General features: G+C 38.7%; 1 protein-coding gene and 1 pseudogene across 3 annotated transcripts in view; one reads left to right on the plus strand and one right to left on the minus strand.

Annotated features, from left to right (window-relative positions):
• Positions 1–21,777, minus strand: part of SOS1 (SOS Ras/Rac guanine nucleotide exchange factor 1) — a 131,106-nt gene that overhangs the window by 100,496 nt on the left and 8,833 nt on the right. The gene's annotated exons all lie outside the window — the stretch shown is intronic.
• On the plus strand, positions 1,954–5,879 carry LOC113901121 (annotated as a pseudogene).

Consider the following 21,777-nt stretch of genomic DNA (forward strand, 5'->3'; position numbering starts at 1 on the left):
TGAGAGTTGGACCATAAAGAAAGCTGAGTGCTGAAGAATCGATGCTTTTGAACTGTGGCGTTGGAGAAGACTCTTGAGAGTCCCCTGGACTGCAAGGAGATCCACCCAGTCAATCCTAAAGGAAATCAGTCGTGAATATTCATTGGAAAGACTGATGCTGAAGCTGAAGTTTCAATACTTTGGCCACCTGATGCAAAGAACTGACTCACTGGAAAAGACCCTGATGCTGGGAAAGACTGAATGCAGGAGAAGAAGGGGGCGACAGAGGATGAGATGGTTGGATGGCATCACCAACTCGATGGTCATGAGTCTAAGCAAGTTCCAGGAGTTGGTGATGGACAGGAAAGCCTGCGTGCTGCAGTTCATCAGGTCGCAAAGAGTCAGACATGATTGAGCAACTGAAATGAACTGAAAGTAGACTTCAAAGCAAGGAAATTCACTGGACAGAGGGACATTATCCAATGTTAAAAAGGCCAGTCCATCAAGAAGACAGCAATCCCAAATGCATATCCACCAAACAACAGAGTTCTAAAATGTAAGCAAAAACTGATAGAACTGAAAGGAGAATGCACAAACCCACAGTAATAGCTGAACAATTCAATACCTCTCTCTAAACAATCAGTACAACTATATAGAAAATCACAAAGAATTTAAAAGAACTCAACAATACCATCAGTCAACAAGAATTAATCAACATTTATACAACACTCCATACAAGAAGAGAGGAAAACACATTCTTATCCAGTGCCTAAGCAACACAAAACAAGATAGAATATATCTTGGACTACAAAACAAATCTGAACAAACTGAAAAGAACTGAAATCATTAAAAATATGTTCTTTGACCACAATAGAAACAAACTAGAAATCAATAACAGAAAGTTAACAGGAAAATCTTCAAACACTTGAAACTTTAACAATACACTTATATGTAAACAATCTATGGATCAAAGAGGAATTCTCAAAGGAAATTTAAAAACACATACAATAGAACTGAAGGAGGGACTTCCCTGGTGGTCCCATGGCTAAGACCTAATTCCCAGTGCATGAGGCCTGGGTTTGATCCCTGGTCAGGGAACTACATCCCACATGCTACAACTAAGAACTGGCACAGCCAAATAAATAAATCCAAAAAAATGGGTGCAAGACCTAAATAGACATTACTCCAAAGAAGACATACATATGACCTACAGACACATGGAAAGATGCTTAACATTACTCATTATTACAGAAATGAAAATCAAAACTACAATGAGGTATTAATACCTTATACCATCAGAATGGTCATCATCAAAAAGTCCACAAATAATTAATGCTGGAGAAGGTGTGGAGAAAAGGGAACCCAAATGTACTGTGGGTTGTAATGTAAATTGATACAACCACTTGGAGAACAGTACAGAGGTTCCTTAAAAAAACTAAACATAGAACTATCATGACCCAGCGATCCCACTAAAGGGCTATACCCTGAGAAAACTGTAATTCAAAGACTCATGTACCGCAGTGTTCACTGCAGCAATGTTTACAATAGCCAGGACATGGAAGCAACCTAAACATCCATCGGCAGATGAAAGAATAAAGCGGTTGTGGTACATATATACAATGGAATATTACTGAGCCATAAAGAGGAATGAAATTAGGTAATTTACAGTGATATGGATGGGCCTAGAGTCTGTCACACAGGGTGAAGTGAGTCAGAAAAAGAAAAATAAGTATATTAATGTCTATGTATGGAATCTAGAAAGACAGTACAGATGAGCTTGTCTGCAGGGCAGAACAGACACACGGGTGTAGAGAAAAGACACACGGACAGTAGGGGAAAGGGAGGGTGAAATGAACTGGGAGAGTAAGACTGATGTATGTATACACTACCATGTGTAAAACGGACAGCTAGTGGGAAGTTGCTGTTCCAGCACAGGGAGCTCAGCTAAGTGCTCTGTGATGACGAGAGGGCTGGGATGGGGAAGGGAGGTTCAGGAGGGAGGGGATATATGTACACATACGGCTGATTCACTTTGTTCTACAGCGGAAACTACCACTTAGAGCAATTATGTGCCACTAAAAGAATAAATTTTTTTAAAAAAGAACTACAGGAAAATGAAAATACAACATATTAAAATCTGTGAGGCATAGGTAAAACAGTGCTGAGAAAGAAATTTACAGCAATTAAAAAAAAGGAAAAACTCAAATCAATAATTAACTCTCAACCTCTAGAATCCCTCTGCAAAAATGCAAAATAAAAGCAAAGAAAGAAAAAGGAAAAAATAAAAATACAAGCAGAAATCAATAAACTGAAAATGGAAAAATAGGGAAGAATCAATAAAACAGCTGGTTCTTTTAAGAGATCAAAAACTGAAGCACCTAGCAAGACAAAGGAAAAAAAAAAAGAGAGAGAGAGAGAAGATACAAATTGCCAACATAGGAATAAATCAGAAATGAAATGTGAATGTGTCTACACACCCTGCAACTACAAAAAAAAAAAAAAAAAAGGGAACACTATGAATAACTCTTCACAAACAACTGACAATTTAGAAGGAATGAACCAATTTCTCACAAAACAAAAACTACAACTTACCCAACTTTACTTATGAAGTTAATAATTTGAATAGTCTTACACCTACTAAATAAAATGCATTTGTAAATTCAAAACATCCGAAAAACTCTCCAGATCCAGATGGTCTCACTGAAAATTGTAGCAAACTTTTAAAGAAGAATTAACATCAATTTTCCACAATCTTTTCTAGAAACAGAACTGAAGGGAACATTTTCAAATTCATTCTATTAAGCTAGTATCACCCTGATTTAAAAAACAAACAAACATAAACACAGTATAGAAAACTACAGATCAACATTCTTCATAAGTACAGATCTTTAACAAAATACTAGCAAGTCAAATTTGGAAATATACAAAAAGAATCATCCATTATGATCAAGCAGAGTTTATTCCAGGGTTGCAGGTCTAGACCAATATTATAAAACTAATCAATGTAATCCACCACATTAAAAAGCTAAAGAAAAAAACCATGTAATTCATCTCAATTGAGGTAAAAAAAAAAAAAAAAAAAAGTAGTATTTGACAAAATTCTTCACCCACTCATGGGGGAAAAAGTATCTCTCAGAGAAAGAGAAACGGAATGGAACTTCTTCAACTGGATAAAGAGCATCTACAAAAACCTACAGTAACATACACTTGAGAGTAAAAGACTGAACTGTTGTTGCTATTTAGTAGCTAAGTCACACTGAATTCTTTGCAAGCCCATGGACTGCAGCCCACCAGGCTCCTCCGTCCATGGGATTTCCCAGGCAAGAATACTGGGGAGTGTTAGTCACTCAGTGTGTCCAACTCTTTGCAGCCCCTGGACTGGAGCACGCCAGGCTCCTCTGTCCATGGAATTCTCCAGGCAAGAATACTAGAGTAGGTTGCCATTTCTTTCTCCAGGGGATCTTCCCAACCCAGGGATCAACCTGCCTCTCCTGCAATGCAGGCAGATCCTCTACTGCTTTCAGATCCCAAAGAATGAATTCTTTCCCCCCAAAATTGGGAGAAAAAACACAAAATGTCCAATCAACATATTCATTAAACATACTGCTGAAAGTTTTTGCCAGTGCAATAAAATAAGAAAGGGAGATTAAAAAAAAATAATAAATTTGAAAGGAGAAAATAAAACTGTCTCTATTTGTCAATTAAATGATTATCTAGGTAGAAAATTGCCAAGAATCTACAAAACAAAAAGACAACAAATAGTGAGTTCAGTAAGTTCATAGGATACAAGACAAACACATAGAAAAAATCCACTGTACTTGCAATGAACACATGGACATAAAAAATAAAATAACCCACACACCCGAAACACTAGGTACAAATCTAACAAAACAAGCATATAAGACTTGTATCCTAAAAATGGCACAATACTCATCAGGAAACCAAAGATCTAAAAACAAATAGAGAGACATTCTATGTTAATGGAATGAGTGATTCAACAATCTCAGAATGTCAATTCTTCCACTCCCTAATATTAATACAGGGGTTTAACATAGTTCCTACCAATATCCCAAGCAAGATTTATTGTGTAGATATTGACAAGATCATTCTAAAATTTATATGAAGAGGAAAAGGAACTAGACTTACTAAAACAATTTTGGAAAAGAATAAAATGGAAGGAAATATCCTACCCAATTTAAAGACTTATTTTACAGCGATAGTAGTAAAAACTGTATAGTACTGGCAGAGAGAGAGAAACACATGGAATAAGACAGAACCCAGAAATAGATCCACAAAAATATGCACAATTTTTAGCAAAAGTACAAAAGCAATTCAGTGGAGGGACTGCTTTTCCAACAAATGGTGCTGAAGCGAACGGACATGTGTAGGAAAAAAAAATGAACTTCAACCTAAGTCTCATATCTTATGCAAAAATAACTCAAAATGTATCTTAAAGGTAAAATGTAAAACTATAGAGCTTGTAGGGAAAAATACAGGAGAAAAATTTCAGGATCCATTGATATGCAAAGATTATTTAAGACCTGACACCAACCCATTAAAGGAAAATACCGATAAATTGAACCTCAAAACTTAAAAACTTTTGCTCTAGCAAAGAGCCTAGAAAGTGGATAAGAAGGTAATGTAAGAAGTGTGCAAAATATTTCCAAACCACAGGCCCAACAAAGGATTAGTATCCAAAATATATATAAAGAACTCTCAAAACTCAACAGTAAAAGAGCAAACAATCCAATTAGAAAATGGGTAAGAGACACAAAGAAACACTGCACTCATATATGATATGACATACACACATTTTTGCTACAAGTGTTTACAAAACAAAAGGACAGAAAATGACCTCACTGGTTCTCAGTAAGGGACAAGTTAGCTTTTAGACCTGCCATTTGCAGTGGAACCATCACCAAGATGCAGATTTTCATGAAGACCCTGACAAGGAAGTCCATCACTCCCGAAGTCAAACCCTCGGATGCAACAGAAAATATAAAGGCCAAGATCCAAGATAACAAAGGAATTCCTCCTGATGGGCAAAGCCTGGTCTTTGCTGCCAAGCAAATGGAAGATGGATGTACTGTGACTACAATGCAAAAGGAGTCCACTCTTTACCTTAACGTTTTAAACTTTGTGGTGGTGCTAAGAAAAGGAAGAAGTCTTACATCACTCCCAAGAAGAACAAGCATAAGACAAAGAAGGTTCAAGCTGGCTGTTCTGAAATACTATATCGTGGATGACAATGGCAGAATCAGTCACCTTCATCAGGAGTGCCCTACTGAGGAAAGTGGTGCCAGAGTTTTTATGGCAAGCCACTTACACAGGCATTACTGCGGCAAATGTTGTCTGACCTATTGTTTCAACAAACCAGAAGGCAAGTAATTGCATATTGGTTAATAAAAGACAGAGACACTAGTTTGATAAATTATAATACAACTAAATAGTAGTATACAGCCACAGAAAATAAAGGTGATAACCTTAACTGCTATGGTCTCCAAAGTATATTTGTGTGTGTGTATGGGGGGGAGGGTAGTGGTGATAAGGGTACTAAAAAAAGGGTGTGCTCCCCAAAAGAAAGAAAACACACACAGACACACCACATTCATGTATACACACACAAGCTAACCACAGAAAAATCTTTACTTGTAAATTGTTTGCCCCTAGGTAGGTTGTAAGAACAGTAGAGCAGATGAATGAGATGAAAGATTTTCACTGTATAGTCTTTTGAGCTTTAAATTTTGTGACTGTGTTCTAAAAGTTTTATAAAGTGTTGTTTTTTAATTTAAAAAATGAAATAGGATACGTTTCATATTTGTTATATTCAACACTAAAAAATATATTAACTGTCAAAAATGTAAATACGAAGAACATTTTAAAAAATTACCAAAGACTGAAATGAGTTTATAAATTAATTGTATTTTCAAGAATTTGCTACTAGAGATTACTAAATTTTGATGAGTTTAATAGCAAACATGTAAGTGTACGATGTAAAGTAGCAACAAAATTAAGAACACTTTACTATACAATATAAAATATAAAACAAGAATGTTATGTAAATTTGTTATTAATTGTTGAAATGCTTGTGTGTGTTAGTCCTTCAGGCCCATCCAACTCTTTGTGACCCCATGGACTGTAGCCCACCAGGCTCCTCTGTCCGTGGAATTCTCCAGGCAAGAATACTAATCGTGCTTCTTCTCAGTCTCTAAGCTGTGTTCGACTCTTTGCAATCCCAGTGATTGTAGTCCTGCCAGGCTCCCTCTGTCCACGGAATTCTCCAGGCAAGAATATTGGACTGGGTTGCTATTTCCTTCTCCAAGGCATCTTCCCGACCCAGGGATCAAACCCTGGTCCCCCACATTGCAGACAGATTCTTTACCATCTGAGCCACCAGTTGAAATGTTAAGGTAGAAAAAACTTTTTAATGGAAGTTACCTTTTCAAACGTATTTCAAACTTATAAACTCACTGCTATTCCTATAGATTATTTGTTTGATGCTAGAGATTATTTGTTTGATGCTGAGGACACATTTTCCGACAAATAAATGGACACTGGGGCATCCCTGGTGGTCTAGTGGTTAAGAGTCCGCCTGCTAGTGGAAGGGACATGGGTTCAGAAGATCCCACATGCTGTGAGGTAACTAAGCCCACATGCCACAACTACGAGTCAACACTCCAGAGCCCACAAGCTGCAACTACCGAGCCCACGCGCGACAACTGCAACAGCCTGTGCTCCGCAAGAGAAGTCACCGCAGTGAGAAGCCAGAGCCCCGCAACTAGAGAAGCACCACTCACTGCAAACAGAGAAAGTCTGCGTGCAGCGAAGACCCACGGCAGCCAAAAATAAATAAATAAATAAAAGAAGATTAAATCTTAAGAATCTCAGAAAAGTCTACTTAAATTATAAAATCTAAGTTCTAAAGTAGAACTTTGAATTCTAGAAGATGAGAACAGGAAATTCTGTGGTTTTTGAAGGAAGAAAGAAAGGAAAGCAGGAGAAAGGAGGAAGGAATAAGAGCATATTACTTCCCTTTCTCATATATAAAGTGACCTCAGTCAAAATTTTCAACTATGAAAATGTCGTATCAGGGTCTCACCTTCCTCTCTCTATTCCTTGTTATGCAGTCCCACATACCCCAATGCAACACCTTCCCACAAAGCCTTGCCCCCCTCCAAAATACACTACATGTACTTAACCCACTGTCCCAGCTACCACCCACTAAGACTCTCAATCTCTCATGAACAGGTGTGATTTCAGCTTACAAACAGTGAGAAAAGCACTCTAAATAAACTAAATAACATGTAGCTTAAATCTTCCTGAGGTACAGCTGACCATATGACAACTTGAGGATTAATCCACGTGTAATGTAAGAGCTGGCTTTCCATATCCCCAGTTCCTCTGCATCCGAAGACTCAACTAACCAGCAACAATACTGCACTGTAGTATTTACTACTGAAAAGTATTCATGTATGAGTGGACCCATGCAGTTCAAACCCATGTTATTCAAGGGTCAGCTGCATTTGTGATTTTTCTAAGAGTATACTTGCTAATTTAAATGAAAGTACAATTCTCAGAATTTCAGAGACTACAACTTTAAAAAATGTAAATATTTAAGAAATACTGAAGTAGCCTTTATCTATTTTAGGAGTACTTCTTACCCTAGCCTTATCTCCCCAAAGTTCTGTTATATATGTGTATATATTTAGAACATAGTTAATTCAACCATTTATCCAATGATTTAAAAGATTTACACATTTGTGTCACATTATTTTTTTGAAGAGACTATGTTCTTTAAATGATATCTATTTTTGGAATTGTTTTATCATTCACTGTATTATGGGCTTCCTAGGTGGCACAATGCTAAGAATATGCCTGCCAATGTAGGAGATGCAGGTTCAATCTCTGGTTGGAAAGATCCCCTGAAGAAGAAATGGCAATCCATTACAGTATTCTTGCCTGGAATATTCCATGAATAGAGGAGCCTGGTGGCCTACACTCCATGGGGTCACAAAGAGACACAAATGAGCACGCACACACAATCACTGTATTATAAGTACTTGGATGGAAAATCTAAGTTATCATTTTACTACCCTATGAAGTCAATCGCAAGATTTTGCATATAGAAGCTCCTCTGGGATTAACTCTAGTAACTGGGCTCTCTAGGAACAGAGTAACAAGAGGTTTGAAATTACCTTTGACTTCTTAAATCAACTGAAGTGAAGTGAAGTGACAGTCACTCAGTTGTGTCCGACTCTTTGCAACCCCATGGAACTCTTCAGGACAGAATACTGGAGTGGGTAGCCTTTCCCTTCTCCAGGGGATCTTCCCAACCCACAGATTGAACCCAGGTCTCCCACATTGCAGGCAGATTCTTTACCAGCTGAGCTACAAAAACTACTTTTTATTTAAGAATTTTAAAAACCAAATATTAGAACACAATTTAAAACAAGTACAAATTATCTGTATTATCAAGTCAAGTGGAACTTAGGAAGCATTACTACAAACAAAGCTAATGGAGGTGATGGAATTCCAGCTGAGCTATTTAAAATCCTAAAAAATGATGCTGTTAAAGTGCTGCACTCAGTATGTCAGCAAATTGGGAAAACTCAGCAGTGGCACAGGACTGGAAAAGGTCCATTTTCATTTCAACTGTAAAGTGGACAAGACCAAAGAATGTTCAAACTACTGTACAACTGCTTACTTCACATGCTAGCAAGGGTATGCTCAAAATCCTTCAAGCTAAGCTTCAACAGTATGTGAACCATGAACTTCCAGATATATAAACTGGGTTTAGAAAAGGCAGACACACCAGAGATCAAATTGCCAACAATTGATCATAATTGATCAATTGTTGGATCACAAAGAAAGCAGGGGAATTCCAGAAAAACATCTACTTCTGCTTCATTGACTATGCTAAAGCCTTTGACTGTGTGGATTACAACAAACTGGAAAATTCTTAACGAGATGGGAATACCAGACCATCTTAACCATCTCCTGAGAAACCTGTATGCTGGTCAAGAAGCAACACTTAGAACCTTACATGGAACAACTGACTGGTTCAAAATTGGGAAATGAGTATGACATGGCTGTATACTGTCCCCCCTGCTTATTTAACTTATATGCAGCGTGTATCATGCAAAATGCTGTGTTGGATGAATCACAAGCTGAAATGAAGACTGCCAAGGAGAAACATCAACAACCTCAGATATGCAGATAATACCACTCTAATGGCAGAAAGTGAAAAGGAACTAAAGAACCTCAGGATGAGGGTTAAAGAGGACAGTGAAAAAGATGGCTTAAAACTCAACATTCAAAAAACTAAGATCATGGCAACTGGTCCCATCACTTCCTTGCTATTAGAAGATGAAAAAGTGGAAACAGTGACAGATTTTACTTTCTTGAGCTCTAAAACCACTGCTGACAGTGACTGCAGTCATTAAACTAAAAGACGCTTGCTCCTTGGAAGGAAACTATAACAAACCTAGGCAACATATTAAAAAGCAAAGACATCACTTTGCCGACAAAGGTCCATACAGTCAAAGCTATGGTTTTTCCAGTAGTCATATACATTTATAAGAGTTGGACCATAAAGAAGGCTGAGCAGCAAAGAACTAATGCTTTTGAACTATGGTGCTGGAGAAGACTTGAGAGTCCCCTGGACTGTAAGGAGATCAAACCAGTCAATCTTAAAGGAAATCAATCCTGAATATTCATTGGGAGGACTGATGCTGAAGTTGAAGCTCCAATACTTTGGTTACCTGATGGAGAGGGCCAACTCACTGGAAAAGATGCTGATGCTGGGAAAGATTGAAGGCAAAAGGAGAAGAGGGCAACAGAGGATGGGATGGTTAGATTATAGTAAAGGACAGGGAAGCCTCGCATGCTGCAGTCCATGGGGTCGCAAAGAATCAAACATGACTTTAGCAAATGAACAATAACAAAACAAATTATTTTTTGTAGAAAGAAGAAAACTTGATTTTACATAGCACAATGGACAAATCTCAGGATATAAATCTGAATCTTACTGTATTACTGCTATGTCACACTGGCAATTTTCACAAATTGTTACAAGAGTGCACCAGGACAGACCCAAGCTATACAGACTGACAGAGGTTTTGTTGTTATTTGCTTGGTTGTTTTTTAGCTCCTGAAGCTCAAGGAAATATCTGTCAAAACACTGTGGAAACACAAGTTAAGTCAAAGAGACTTCAGTGATTATACACACCAAGGAATACTTTGTTTGAAAAAAACAACAGCTTTGGAAAGTCATTCAACAAACATACTAATATAGCCTTCAACAATCAAAAACAAAACCAAATAAAAACAAACAACAAAACAGCAAGCCCTGGGAAAAGGGAAGAATCTACTTTCAACAGTTACATTACACTATTCAAATGCCCAGTTTAAGAAAAAAAAATCACATAGCATACAAAACAAAAACAAACCAAGACAGAATTGCACATTGAAAGGAACAAAATTAACTGAAAGAAACTGGCTAAAGAAGCCCAGCCATCAGACTAACTAGATAAAAACTTTAAAACTGATTTGAATATGCTCAAAATGCTTTTTACAAAAAGTAAACAGGGCCTAAGGGACCTGCAGGATAATAAGCAGACCAAAACATGCATTGTGGGAATATCAGAAGGGGAAGAGAGAAAGGGACAGAAAGAACATGTAAAGAAATAATGGCTGAAAATACCCCAAAATCGATGAAATACATTAATCTACAAATTCAAAAAGTTCGATAAAATCTACATAGGATAAATTCCAGGATACTTGCACCAAGGCACATTATACACCACTGTCTAAAAACAAAAACAAAACCATAAAAGCAGCAGGAGAAGCAACTCTTTTCATACTGCTCAGTTCAGTCTCTCAGTCGTGTCCCACTCTTTGCGACCCCATGGACTGCAGCACGCAGGCTTCCTTGTCTATCACCAACTCCTGGAGCCTACTCAAACTCATGTCCATCAAGTCTGTGAGGCCATCCAATGATCTCATCCTCTGTCGCCCCCTTCTCCTCCTGCCTTCAATCTTCACCAGCATCAGGGTCTTTTCCAATGAGTCAGTTCTTCACATCAGGTGGCCAAAGTATTGGAGTTTCAGCTCCAGCATCAGTCCTTCCAATGAATAGTCAGGGTTGATTTCCTTTAGGATGGACTGGTTGGATCTCCTTGCAGTCCAAGGGACCCTAAAGAGCCTTGCCCAACAGCACAGTTCAAAAGCATCAATTCTTCGGTGCTCAGCTTTCTTTATAGTCCAACTCTGACATCCATACATGACTACTGGAAAAACCGTAGCTTTGACTAGATGGACCTTTGTTGGTAAAGTAATGTCTCTGGTTTTTAATAAGCTGTCTAGGTTGGTCATAGCTTTTCTTCCAAGGAGCAAGCATCTTTTAATTTCATGGCTGCAGTCACCATCTGCAGTGATTTTGGAGACCAGAAAAATAAAGTCTGTCATTGTTTCCATTGTTTCCCCATCTATTTCCTATGAAGTGATAGGACTGGATGCCATGATCTTAGTTTTCTGAATGTTGAGTTTTAAGCCAACTTTTTCACTCTCCTCTTTCACTTTCATCAAGAGACTCTTTAGTTCTTCTTCACTTTCTGCCATAAGGGTGGTGTCATCTGCATATCTGAGATTATTGATATTTCTCCTGGCAATCTTGATTCCAGCTTGTGCTTCATCCAGCCCACCATTTCACATGATGTACTCTATATAGAAATTAAATAAGCAGGATGAGAATACGCAGCCTTGATGTACTCCATGGAACCAGTCTGTTGTTCCATGTCCAGTTCTAACTGTTGCTTCCTGACCTGCATACAGATTTCTCAGAGGCAGGTCAGGTGGTCTGGTATTCCCATCTCTTTAAGAATTCGCCACAGTTTGTTGTGATCCACACAAAGGCTTTGGCATAGTCAATAAAGCAAAAGTAGATGTTTTTCTGGAACTCTCTTGCTTTTTTGATGATCTAGTGGATGTTGGCAATTTGATCTCTGGTTCCTTTGCCTTTTCTAAATCCAGCTTGAACATCTGGAAGTGTATGGTTCATGTACTGTTGAAGCCTGGCTTGGAGAACTTTGATCATTACTTTGCTATCGTGTGAGATGAGTGCAACTGTGCAGTAATTTGAAGCCCACCAGGGCTTCCCTGGTGGCTCAGAGGGTAACACATCTGCCTGCAATGTGGGAGACCTGGGTTCAATCCCTGGGTTGGGAAGATCCCCTGGAGAGGGAAATGGCAACCCACTCCAGTATTCTTGCCTGGAGAATCCCATGGACAGAGAAGCCTGGTAATCTACAGTCCAAGGGGTTGCAAAGAGTCGGACACGACTGAGCGACTTCACTCACTTGTGAACATTCTTTGGCATTGCCTTTCTTTGGGACTGGAATGAAAACTCATCTTTTCCAGTTCTATGGCTGCTGGTGAGTTTTCCAAATTTGCTGGCATGTTGAATGCAGGACTTCCACAGCATCATCTTTTAAGATAGGAAATAGTTCAACTGTTCAAGAGTCCGTAATAAGGTCAGCAACTTATTTCTTACTAGAAACCATGGATGCCCAAATACAGTAGGATGCACATTTAACTGTTGAAATAAAAAAATTGTCAACCAAGAATTTTGCATCCGACAAAACTGTTCTTCAAAATTTAGGTATAATTTAGGATGTTGTCAGATAAACAAAAGAGTTGAGGGAGTTCAATATCATAAGACCTGCCCTACAAGAAATGCTAAAGATAGTCCTTCGAGTTGAAATGAAAGGACACTAAACAGCAACTCAAAGTCATATGATGAAATAAAGGTCTCTGCTGCTGCTGCTAAGTCACTTCAGTAGTGTCCGACTCTGTGTGACCCCTAGTATAGGTGAATACACCAGCAAATATAAAAACGGGTACTACTATATATATGTTTGGCTTCTAACTCCATTTTGTATTTCCTATAGAATTTCAAAGACAAATGCATAAAAAATAATTACAAACCCATGATACTGGATACACAATGTATAAAGATATAATTTGTGAAAACAACAATATAAGGGGGTAAGACTGAGCTGCATAGGAGCAGAGCTTTTATATGCTATTGAAGTTAAGTCCATATCAGTGCAAACTAAATTGCTATAAATTTAGGAAGTTAAATGTAATTCACAAGGATTACCACAAAGAAAATTTCTAAAAAAATACACACAAAAGGAAATCAAAATGGTTCACTATAATAAAATGGGGGTGGGGGAGAAGAAGAAACCAGTAAAATGAGCAACAAAAAAGGTATAAAGTTTCACAACAACACAGAAGCAAAATGATGGCAGAGGTCCTTCCTTATCAGTCACTTTTGTTGTTGTTCAGTTGCTAAGTCGTGTCTGACTCAGAGACCCCATTATAGCCTGCCAGGCTCTTCTCACTACTTTAAATTTAATTGGGTTAAACTTCCCAATCAAAGCCAGAGACTGGCAGGACTGATTTAAAAACATGATTAAAGTATATGCTGACTATAGTGACTCAATTTATACACAAAACTATAGTTTCAAAATGAAAAGATGGAAAAAAGATATTCCATGAATACAGAAAGTAAGAGTGTTAGTGTGGCTATTCTGATACCAGAAAAAAAAGGCATTAGGTCAAAAACTGTTACAAGAGACAAAGATGGACACTGTATGTTGAAAAAAGGGTCAATTCATCAAGAAGATAAAACAATTACAAAGCATATATTAACATATACACACTACTATATATAAAATAGATAACTAACAAGAACCTACTGTATAGCACTCAGAACTATACTCAATAACTCGTAATAACCTATAAGGGAAAAGAATCTGAAAAAGAACATGTATGCGTGTAAGCTTTTTCACTCTCCTCCTTCACTCTCATCAAGAGGCTCTTAATTCCACTTCACTTTCTGCCATTAGAGTGGTATCATCAGCATATCTGAGGTTGCTGATATTTCTCCTGGCAATCTTGATTCCCGCTTGTGATTCATCCAGTCCATCATTTTGCATGATGTACTCTGCACAGAAGTTAAACAAACAGGGTGATAATACACAGGCATGTCATATTCCTTTTCCAATTTTGAACCAGTCAGTTGTTCCATGTAAGGTTCTAAGTGTTGCTTCTTGACCAGCATACAGGCTTCTCAGGAGACAGGCAAGGTGGTCCAGTATTACTCTCTAAGAATCTTCCACAGTTTATTGTGATCCATACAGTCAAAGGCTTTAGCACAGTCAACGAAGCAGATGTTTCTCTGGAAATCTTTAGCTTTCTCTATGAGCCAATGAATGTTGGCAATTTGAACTCTGGTTCCTCTGCCTTTTCTAAACCCAGCTTGTACATCTGGAAGCTCTCGGTTACTGTACTGCTAAAGCCTAGCTTGAAGGAGTTTGAGCATACCCTTGCTAGCATGTGAAGTGAGTGCAACTGTACAGTACTTTGAACATTCTTTGGCATTGCCCTTCTTTGGGATTGGAATGAAAACTGATCCCATGGACTATAGTCTGCCAGGCTCCTCTGTCCATGGAATTCTCCATGCAAGAATACCGGAGTGGGTTGCTATCCCCCTCTCCATGGGATCTTCCTGACCCAGGGATCAAACCTGGGTCTCCTGCATTGTAGGCAGATTCTTTACTGTCTGAGCCACCAGGGAAGCCATATGTACACACACAGAGTAAAACTATTTTTATTTGCAGATGACAATTCTATATATAGAAAAATTCCAAAGAATCCACAAGATACCAGAGCTAGTAAATTAATTCACCAAAGTTGCAGAAGAAAACCAACACACAAAAAGCAGTTGGGTTTCAAGATAAACTGAACTTCATTAAAGTTTAAAGCTTTTGTGCAAAGGACATTAACAAGAAACTGAAAAGTAGATTTTTGGTTGTATTTGAATGAAAGAAAATATTTACAAGTCATATAGCCAATAAGGAGCTAACATCAAGAATATTACAATGATGCCCTAAAATTTAACAACAAAAACTCAAACCACATAGGTTTTAAAAATGGCAATGGATCTGAACAGACATTTGCCAAAGAAAATATACAAGTGGCCAACAAGCACATGAAAAGATGGCCAATATTATTAGTCATTAGGGAAATACAAGACATAATACAAAGAGGTATCATTTCACATAAACTAGGATAGTAATTAAAAAAAAACAGAAAATAACAATGCAAGAGAGGATATGGAAAAATTGGAACCTTTGTGCACTGCTAGTAGGAATGTAAAAACGGTGTGATTGCTGTGGAAAGCAGTATGATAATTCCTCAAAAAGTTAAACACAGTTAAACATATAAACCAACTGTTAAACATATAAATGTTAAATAAGTTAAACATATAAACCAAATGACCCAGCGATTCCCCTTCTAGGTGTACACCCAAAAGAATTGAAAACAGGAACTCAAACAAATACTTGTATACCAATGTTCACTGCAGCATTCCTTACAGTAGCCAAAAGATAGAAACAATTCAGGTGTCCATCAACAGATGAATGAATAAACTAAATGTGGTATATACACAAAATGGAGTATATTCAGCCTTAAAAAGGAATTAAATTCTGATACATGCTACACCATGGATGAATCTTAAAGATATTTTGTTAACTAAAATAAATCGGACACAAAAGGACAAATATTATATGACTCAACTTACATTAAATACCTCAAACAGCTAAATTCATAAAGACAGAAAGTAGATTAGAGGTTATGGGGGCTGAGGGAGGAGGAAGTTAGGAGTTATTGCTTAATACGTACAGAGTTTCTGTTTGAGGTGATGAAAAGTTTTGGAAATAGACAGTGGTGACAGTTGCACAATCTTGTGAGCATAGCTACTGGCACTGAATTGTACACTTCAGTTCAGTTCCGTCCCTCAGTTGTGTCCGACTATTTGCGACCCCATGAATCGCAGCATGCCAGGCCTCCCTGTCCATTACCAACTCCCGGAGTTCACTCAGACTCACGTTCATCAAGTCAGCAATGCCATCCAGCCATCTCATCCTCTGTCATCCCCTTCTCCTCCTGCCCCCAATCCCTCCCAGCATCAGAGTCTTCTCCAATGAGTCAATTCTTCGCATGAGGTGGCCAAAGTACTGGAGTTTCAGCTTTAGCATCATTCCTTCCAAAAGAACACCCAGGACTGATCTCCTCTAGAATGGACTGGTTGGATCTCCTTGCAGTCTAGACTACTTAGAAATGGTTAAAATGGCTAATTTTGTGTTTTATATATATATATATGGATATATGTAAAATATATTCTACCACAGTAAGAAAAAGTTATTAATTATATGTAAAGAAATCAGAATCCTATCAGTCCTTAAACTGTGAATGCAATTAGCAGTAAGTGCATTCCATTACAAACTACTGAGCCATACATAGAAATCAACTCACTTGCAAATGGTTTAGATTGTAATAAAATAGAAGATGGGACTTGTCTATATAAAAAGGAAAAAATTTTGTTTCAGGAATTATAAAAGAATAACTAGAATTTAAGTCAGCTTATTACAAAAAGTCTCTTTTAATTTAAAACTTTTATTTTTTAATTCTAAGACTTGTTTTATTTTTAAAATTTTAAAATTTAAAATTTATATTTTTATTTTTAACCCTGAATCAAACTTTCTATAAAGTACAATCAGAGTGCTTTAACACAGATGGGAAGATAACAGATTTTTTTTTATCACCAGATATAAGTTTCATAAAAGCAACAATTGAGGTTTTAGTTTTCATTTGTCCAGAATGTCTGTCATATAATACTCAATAAATCTGGTGAATAAAACCAAACTAGTCAAAATCAGCTTCCCTCATAGTTCAGTCAGTAAAGAATCTGCCTGTAATGCAGGAGACCCGGGTTAGATTCCTGGGTCTGGAAGATCCCCTGGAGAAGGAAATGGAAATCCACTCCAGTATTCTTGCCTGGAAAACCCCATGGACAGAGGAACCTGGCGGGCTACAGTCCATGGGGTGGCAAGAGTCGGATATGACTTAGTGTCTAAACTACCACCACCAGTCAAAATCAGTAGGAAAGCAGCATTAAGGAAACTCTTTTCAAAATCATCTTCCCATTATAAAGTTAAAATATCTACCGTAAAAATAACATCTGAGTAATTCAGGGTCTATAAAACTAAAACTTTAAATTCCTTCTTTTCTCTGGTATATGCCTCCATCCCCAACTCCAACAGGTAATTTCCAGAACCTGACTTTATGTGTACCTTCTTGTACTGATTTGTGCTTGTCTACCTGAAGCAGCCCAGCCTAGAAAGGAAAGTCCACAAGCACTCATCTTCATAACTGGATGGTTGGCCTATTCAAGGTACTCCTGAAGTGCTTGAGGTACTCCTGATTCACTAGGTCATATTGTAGGTATCGTTTGCATGTTTTCTTTCATCTTTATTGCTTTGTTTGTCATTTGGTACATTAAGGCTGAATACGAAATCAACTTGAATAGGAAATGCAAACTTTATTTGATAACTATTAAAGCAAACCATGGGTTTCCCCGGTGGCTCCGCGGTAAGAATTTGCCTGCCAATGCAGAAGATGTGGGTTTGATCCCTGGGTCAGGAAGATCCCTTGGAGGAGGAAATGGCAACAGAGACCAGTATTCTCACCTGGGAAATCCCATGGATAGAGAAGCATGGTGGGCTACTGTCCACAGAGTCGCAAAAGAATCAGATACAACTTAGCAACTAAACAACAACAAAGCAAACTGTGTACTATTAATGACAATCAAGTTCCGACTTTCGGAACTCATCCTAAGGTATCTTTAAAAAAAAGAAAAAGCATAAGGAGCTTGGGGGAACAAATTACCACTTTAAGTGGGGGGAATACTGTAATTCGATTGTCCTGAATCAGGCAATTTATAGCCACAGAGATGACCATGGCTGGCTATGAGATTCAGTCTCTCAGATCTCTGACTCTAGGGAAAAATAACTGACTCTGGGCCCCAGCTGCTGCACTCTGAAATCCATCACTTTGCACAGAGGCCGTGCTTCTCACTGGCTGCTCCCAGTAAAGAACACCACAGGCATACACTAAGATGGCCCTGATCTTGGAAGATGAGAAATTTCTGTGATAGACAACTTCTGCTCAAGAACTTCTGAGGTCCCGGTTAAATTTCCTTAGAACTACGACTTTCACCCAAAGTTCCTTCCTTCCTTACCTTTCTCCTTCACTTGGAGTCAGACTTGCATCAGTCTGATGATTCTCCTTGCCTCCTTCCTCATTTTCTCTCACAAGCACTTCTAATAAACTCCTTGCATGCTTAATCCCATCCTGGCATCTGCTTCTTCCTTGAAGTATTGCATTTTTTTTAAAATTTAGCCATTTAAAAAATTATTTCTAAAGCATCATGTTTGCTTCCCTATTTGCTAAAATAGGATACACCAAACATGACAATTCCAATGCCTTTGTCTGCTAAAAATCTCAACTAAGACATACCTAACTCATCAGTAAGTATATTCTTAAAGGGACAAGATCAGAGCTACATACAATTCAACATGTGTACTGAGCACCTGCTATACATGAGAAACATGCTAAGCATTAGAGGGAATACAAAGGTGATGTGGTTCCTATCTTGCTCTCAAACAACTCCCAATATAGAGGAGGAGAAGCCACATATACAAACTTTAAAGGGCAGATTTTCATTAAGTACTAATATTGACACATAAAGTACTAAAGAAATTAATGGTGGTGGTTTAGTCACTAAGTCGTGTCCGACTCTTGTGACCCCATGGACTATAGCTTTCCAGGCTCCTCTGTCCACGGGATTCTCCAGGCAAGAATACTGGAGTGGGTTGCCATTTTCTTCTCCAGTCTACTAAAGACATTAATAGATCCATTCTACTTAGGGGATGGAATTGTAGTAGAAAGCCTATGTAGAGGAGACAGCATTTGAAACATACACGGAAAGACAGAATCTTCAGGTTGTACCTGCCTATAATTAATAAGGACAGTCCAATAAAGATGCCTTCCATGCTTACATACTTGGCTACCCTCAATGTTTAAACTCCTCCCATCACAATTCTCTCACTCCGTGCTACTCCCAGAATACTGATGGTTTCTTAGTTTCCCTCCAAAGCATTCCCAGTATTCCCCCTTTCATCACTATTGCCACTAAGACTCCTAAGCCAGAATCCTGGGAATCAACTTTGAATCTTCTCTCGCTACCCCATCATTCAACCACCAATCTACTTCTAAAGCTAAAATCTGTCCACTCTTCTTTACCCCACAGCTACTGCTCTAGTCAAGAACACCACGATCCCTTCCATGAATTGTGGCAAAAGTCCCCTAACCTGCCTTCTTGCCTACAGTTCTACAGTCATTTAATCCATGCTCCACAGAGCAGAGATCCTTTAAAATTCATATCTAATTATTAATACCTGGTTTAAAAGTCTTCAATAGGTCCTCACTGCTCACAAGATAAAATCCAATACTTTCATTCACAAGAGCTGACTCCACACTTCAGACTGAATAGACTCCAGCTACTCAGAATTCCTAATTTGCTGAGCTCCTCTTGGATTCCAGTGGCTCTGTGCAACACCAACCCTTGGAAGACACATCCTCCTTATCCTCACCTGGTCAACTCTCACTTCCACTAAAATGTTACTTCCTTCACTCCCAAACATAAGGATACTAGAATAGTCTCCTAGCTTCCTATTGCCATCCCAAGATCATTTCTTCTCAGCCTTTTCCTTCATGATCTATGCCATCTTTCCATTAACTATTGCCTTTAAGATGGGGATCAGATCAGAGATCAGATCAGTCGCTCAATCGTGTCCAACTCTTTGTGACCCCATGAATCGCAGCACGCCAGGCCTCCCTGTCCATTACCAACTCCCGGAGTTCACTCAGACTCACGTCCATCGAGTCAGTGATGCCATCCAGCCATCTCATCCTCTGTCGTCCCCTTCTCCTCTTGCTCCCAATCCCTCCCAGCATCAGAGTCGTTTCCAATGAGTCAGTTCTTTGCATGAGGTGGCCAAAGTACTGGAGTTTCAGCTTTAGCATCATTCCCTCCAAAGAAATCCCAGGGCTGATCTCCTTCAGAATGGACTGGTTGGATCTCCTTGCAGTCCAAGGGACTCTCAACAGTCTTCTCCAACACCACAGTTCAAAAGCGTCAATTCTATGCGCTCAGCCTTCTTCAAGTTCAACTCTCACATCCATACATGACCACAGGAAAAACCATAGCCTTGACTAGACAGACCTTTGTTGGCAAAGTAATGTCTCTGCTTTTCAATATGCTATCTAGGTTGGTCATAACTTTCCTTCCAAGGAGTAAGCATCTTTTAATTTCATGGTTGCAGTCACCATCTGCAGTGATTTTGGAGCCCAAAAAAATAAAGTCTGTTTCCACTGTTTCCCCATCTATTTCCCATGAAGTGATGGGACCGGATGCCATGATCTTTGTTTTCTGAATGTTGAGCTTTAAGCCAACTTTTTCACTCTCCACTTTCACTTTCATCAAGAGGCTTTTGAGTTCCTCTTCACTTTCTGCCATAAGGGTGGTGTCATCTGCATATCTGAGGTTATTGATATTTCTCCCGGCAATCTTGATTCCAGCTTGTGTTTCTTTCAGTCCAGCATTTCTCATGATGTACTCTGCATATAAGTTAAATAACAGGGTGACAATATACAGCCTTGACGTACTCCTTTTCCTATTTGGAACCAGTGTGTTGTTTCATGTCCAATTCTAACTGTTGCTTCCTGACCTGCATACAAATTTCTCAAGAGGCAGATCAGGTGGTCTGGTATTCCCATCTCTTGAAGAATTTTCCAGTTTATTGTGATCCACACAGTCAAAGGCTTTGGTATAGTCAATAAAGCAGAAATAGATGCTTTTCTGGAACTCTCTTGCTTTTTCCATGATCCAGCGGATGTTGGCAATTTGATCTCTGGTTCCTCTGCCTTTTCTAAAACCAGCTTGAACATCAGGAAGTTCACGGTTCACATATTGCTGAAGCCTGGCTTGGAGAATTTTGAGCATTACTTTACTAGCGTGTGAGATGAGTGCAATTGTGCGGTAGTTTGAGCATTCTTTGGCATTGCCTTTCTTTGGGATTGGAATGAAAACTGACCTTTTCCAGTCCTGTGGCCACTGCTGAGTTTTCCAAATTTGCTGGCATATTGAGTGCAGCACTTTCACAGCATCATCTTTCAGGATTTGGAATAGCTCAACTGGAATTCTATCACCTCCACTAGCTTTGTTCGTAGAAGGCCCACTTGACTTCACATTCCAGGATGTCTGGCTCTAGGTCAGTGATGGGGAAGGAAATGGCAACCCACTCCAGTATTCTTGCCTGGAGAATCCCATGGACAGAGGAGCCTGGCAGGCTACAGTCCATGGGGTCGCAAGAGTCAGATACAACTTAGTGACTAAACCACCACCACCATAACCTTAAAATCATTACCGTGTTATGCAGCAGGATAGTTTCGTCAAATGCATGCAAGTGTATGCAGAACCCCAGTATGTAAGTTTTGAGAGCTAAGTTTCTCAGTCTAACACAAAGGGCTTCAAAGCCTTCTTCATTTCGCCTCCTTCTCCCCTAAGGCAGTTATTCCCTAAAATCTAAGGTGCAGGACAAATTAGAACACCGTTTTTCTGTATCACGCTGCCTACCTACTTGAAGGAAGCAACACAGTGCAGTGGGAAGAGTTGTGTTTGAAGCTAAACAGACTTAAGTTCAAATCTTGGTTCTATTAGTCAATAAAATAAGAAAAAGAAACAAAATATCAGACTGTCTCTATTTGCAGATGACATAATTACGTAGAAAATTCTATGGAGGGGCTTTCCTGGCGGTTCAGGGTTAAGAC

This window comes from Bos indicus x Bos taurus, chromosome 11, assembly GCF_003369695.1.
Source record: "Bos indicus x Bos taurus breed Angus x Brahman F1 hybrid chromosome 11, Bos_hybrid_MaternalHap_v2.0, whole genome shotgun sequence".
Taxonomy (NCBI): Eukaryota; Metazoa; Chordata; class Mammalia; order Artiodactyla; family Bovidae; genus Bos; species Bos indicus x Bos taurus.